We start from the raw sequence: 4,352 nt of genomic DNA, 5'->3' as shown, positions 1-4,352 counted from the left end.
TTTTTAATTGGTTATCCCTGGTTTAATGTTTATAAATATTTATTTCAGATAAAGAGCATAGAAGAACTGATTCATGAATGCTTTCCATGTTAGAAAAGGTCAAGCTAAACTTGCTCCATTAGTGGCTCTTTCTTGGAAAGAAGCAGTCAACCCGATGAGGTCTGAGTCAGTTTTAATATCAGAAACTATGGAAGAGAGCACGTACAGTTAGTCAGAGTAAAAGCTGAGCATGGAGCTAAATCGCTCTAAAAGATTCACATATGCGTAAAATGAGATCCACGAGTGTAAAACAAGATCTATAAATGTACATATTCATTCACAAATGTGCATCACACAAAGCTCAAATGTGTGCCTTGACATTTATAAATGTGTTAACAGTTTCTCAAGTTTACAGCATTCATAATACACAAGAAATAATACACTGCGCACTTACATATTTTAAAGGGCAAGGTACACATTTAGTACAATTACATATCGTGTTTTACGCATGTGGTTCTTTTTGAGACGATTTAGCTTCATACTTTATTCTAAAACCAGTTTTAATGTGAGTTTACGATCATCAATCCATTTAATAAGTTCTAAAAAACCCTTCAGAGATCAACCAGGGGGAAATTCTCCCAAACTGGATCAGAAGCTGTTTCTTAACTGTTAACTGTGGTCCAATGGAAGAGTCAGAACGAAGGTTACATATGTAACCACGGTTCTATGAATCCCGGATGACCGCCAGAGGCGGTGCTTGAAGCACTGAATGATCACTCTTGCGCAGGTTGAGAATTAGTATCAACAAAGTCAACTGTGACCTACCGGTGATTAGCGGAAGCCTATATAGGCACGTGACACTGGTAGCTCAGTCCCTTCTCATCTTCTCGCACGCAGGTTTGTTGTGAGCGGTTTCTTTCTACAGACGCGTGAGTTTCTCTGTATAACCGCTTCCTACTTCAGCTTGCTTCTAGTAGCCCGTGATCATTTGTGATCGTAGCTGCGGGCGTGCTCGCCCTCCAGGGGCTGCGCAAGTGACGATTATTGTGCCTACGGATTTCATCTGGTGTCCGGTGAGTCTGTTTTTCTTTCATTTTTCCGAACCCCGCGGGTGGCGTCTCGCCCTGCTGTGTTTAATTTGGCAGCTGGTTGTTTTCACAGCTGATACTGCTCGTTTATTTACCTCACCAGTGGCGTTTTCTGCCCGTGCTCAGTTCCTTGGTTTTACATAACTGAAACTGCAGTTGCTGTTTGCATTTACCTCACTAGGGGCAGTTTCTTAACCTGACAACAGCCAGATGCATGTCTCGCTCCGCCTAGCTCCACTCACATACATCTGGGAACCCGCCATAGGAATTGCCTTTGCTAAAGGCTGGGCCTTATCAAAACTCCTTGCATATGATTGGATAAGCCACTTGTCTGTCATCTTTATTGACGTGCTATTTCAACCACTCACACCGAAGCTAACCCGTGACGCTGTGAGAGGAGGAGCCATTTGGTAGATCAAGCTCTTGCCAAATCCGGTCGGGAGAAGGGCGAAAACATTCTCTGATGTTCTTTTAATGAAACAATATCAGATAGATTGGACAACACAGAAGAAATAGCACGGGGGCTATTTCTAGACGGGGGCCAACGGGGGCCAGTGCCCCCTGTAGGTCATGTCCTGGCCCCTGTACTGAAGACATAATACTAAAAAGAAATTCTAATAATGATCCGAGCTGGAACAGACATGATTACTGATAGGTCCTTTGGATCTATTTCATTCTTTTTCTTTACAAATTCTGTTTTACTAATTATTCAAAAACAATAAGGTGATAGCTTCAGTGGTACTGAGATAGGATCCCAGTTTTCATCTGCTAAATGTTTTTTTTCACAACAAATAAAGAAAAAATGCTCAAATTTTTACAGATGAGTTAAATAACATTAATAACAGTTTTTCTTGAGTTCTAATTCAACTTTTATAGAAAACTGTAGTTTTAACTCAAGTTAAGTCAAAAATGTGTAAAAAAAAATTTAAATTTGATTTTTATTTCGTGCTTTTCTGGGCCCCCATGAAAACACGCTGGCCCCCTCCTGGCCCCCTGGTACACTGGGTCTAGATCCGCCACTGTTCCTCACCTTCACTAGACATGGATATACTTTAGTTTATTCTGCTGTAAAATTAGTCCTATATTTTTTTTTTTACTCGAGGATTCACCCTCTGCTGTTTCACAGGATGCACAGCTTTGAGTGGTAACTAGGTGACTGCCAGAGAGTAACCAGAGAAACGCTGGGAACGCCGTTTGAACAGAGCATCGCTTTGAACAGATACGCTGCTCAGGTTTCACAAGTAACCTCCTCCTCACATTCTGCTCTCTCTCTTGTTGTTCCTGTGCATTCGAAGTAGTTCTAATCCGCACGTGATGCACAAATTATTGTACTGCCTGCCCGCTCTAACTCGCATAAAAAAAAAAAAAAAAAACTCCACCTCCCATAGTCTAAAATCCAGGATAATTTATCCGACTCGCGGGAATCTGTAAACAACTATCGATATCAGGGAGACTCCTGGAACTTCCGGGAGACTTGGGATGTCTGCTGATGTATTGATGCGTAGAACCACCTGCTACCAATTCTACACCACTTGTAAAGAACTTCAACATAAAAATGGCACAAAAAATAAACACAGTTATCATGATTATCATTTAATATTCAAATCAAACCAAAAAGAAAGCAGGAGAGCCTTGATTCTCCTCAAACTCTCTATTGCATAGAGGTTTAATGTTGAATCTATTACCACAAAGAAACTACAACCTGAGTTTCTCACTTTTTAGCAGTCTCTGCTGGCCAATAGAGGGCGCTAGGGCACCGCCCCACACCCAATGACCCTGATTAAGATATATTAAAAAATTAATAATTTTTTTAATTATCTAATTTTAAATTAAAATGTAAAATATTGTGAAATATTTCTATATATATATATATGTTTTTTAGGTGTGCGAGAAAAATATTGAATCTTTAATGACTAGTAAAGCCTCATTCCATTTTTCGTCAGATTGGTGACGTATTTCCATTCTAGGGCGCAAAAATCTTTGCCCATTGACTGTCGTTAAAAGTTGTTCGTTGTTAAAAGTTCTGCGATACAAAAGTATAGGAGATGCGCCCTGAGGTGACAGGAAGTGCATTTGCTCACCACCTCCTGCCACAGAGCAGACTTTTTGCGGGTGATTGACAGGTCGAGTCGTGGAGAGAGAGAAATGGTGCAACAAACGTCCTTTTCCAGGTCCTGCTTTAGCAAGAAGGCTTGGCTAGCAGCATGTAGCTTTATGCTGCTTCCCTGCCTCCTTTTTCAAAGGTCACGATCTGAGCCAGCATGGATAAAGACGCTAGGACTGATTTAAAGCACTTTTTAGAAAAGGCAAAAAAGCATAAAGAAGAATAATAAAGTCTACTTTTTCTAGATGTTTCTTAATTTGCATAGTTGTTCATCAATAAACACATCCTCTGTCATGATGGGTCTAATCCTTTTTGCCCACATGCAGAAACACACAGAGATTGTCAAAGTTAGAAAGTTTATTTTCTTTTTCTGAAACAAAGAGACAGAAAAAGGGTTCTCAGCTTGGGGGTCCTGCGGCCAGGAATCCAGGTTCGACTGCACAAAGGAAAGAGAGATTAGGTGGGTTCTAATTTGGTTGGGAAAAAATTCAGAAGACTGGTTCTCTGTTCTTACTTGAACTCTTTGCTTGAGTTGGAGGGTGGTCTGAGGTTCCAGTTTGTGGAGGACTTGGCTGGATAAAGGTGGATAAGTTCTCAGAGGATCTGTAGGTTTCCTGCTGAAGATTCACAAAAAAACAAAGGGTAAGAGCATGAATTCACTGGAAAACTACAAAGTAGTGATGTTATGAGATGAGCCGAGGCTTCGAGGCGTGTGTCGAGTTATGGAAGGGGCATTTCCCCATAGCGTGATTCATTTAGAGGAGGGATCAAAATTGATTAGGTCTCGCTACCATGATACCACGTTACCTCTTTAGGAAGTGGTTCAGGAAGTGCAAGAATTTTTACAGGCATTTAAACAGCCCCAGTGTTCAGTCAAGATGTGTGAGATTGGAGGAGAGTTGCTGTCAGATGGATAGAGTTTGGATTGATTCTAAGAGTAGATTGGTTGGAAAAACAACCAATCTAGCTGCTTAAAATTATTTTGAGTGGAATAAATTATGTAATGATCAAAATCTGAGCAAGCCACCGGACAAAATCAGTGTTAACACGTCACTAGTAGTTTTTTTCCATGCTGCAGTTATCTACATAGGTGGCGTCAATTATAAGACTTAGACTTGAACTCTAGAGGTTGATGGTTCAAGACCTGTCTTTGACTTTTGAAAGTTGCGATTAAACTTAAT

At 40.5% G+C, this 4,352-nt stretch overlaps 1 long non-coding RNA gene across 1 annotated transcript; it reads right to left on the bottom strand.

Moving 5' to 3' along the window:
* Positions 1 to 3,513: 3,513 nt before the first annotated feature.
* Positions 3,514 to 3,926, bottom strand: LOC119779938. Its single transcript, XR_005280315.1, has 2 exons — positions 3,686 to 3,926; positions 3,514 to 3,607 (listed from the first exon to the last, which is right to left on the bottom strand). It is a non-coding gene; the product is annotated as an uncharacterized LOC119779938 (long non-coding RNA).
* Positions 3,927 to 4,352: the final 426 nt, after the last annotated feature.

This window comes from Cyprinodon tularosa, unplaced genomic scaffold (genome assembly GCF_016077235.1).
Source record: "Cyprinodon tularosa strain WSP-4 unplaced genomic scaffold, ASM1607723v1 ctg1530, whole genome shotgun sequence".
NCBI classification, from domain to species: domain Eukaryota; kingdom Metazoa; phylum Chordata; class Actinopteri; order Cyprinodontiformes; family Cyprinodontidae; genus Cyprinodon; species Cyprinodon tularosa.
The sequence above is the reverse complement of the archived record's forward strand: the minus strand, read 5'-3'. Positions and strand labels throughout refer to the sequence as shown.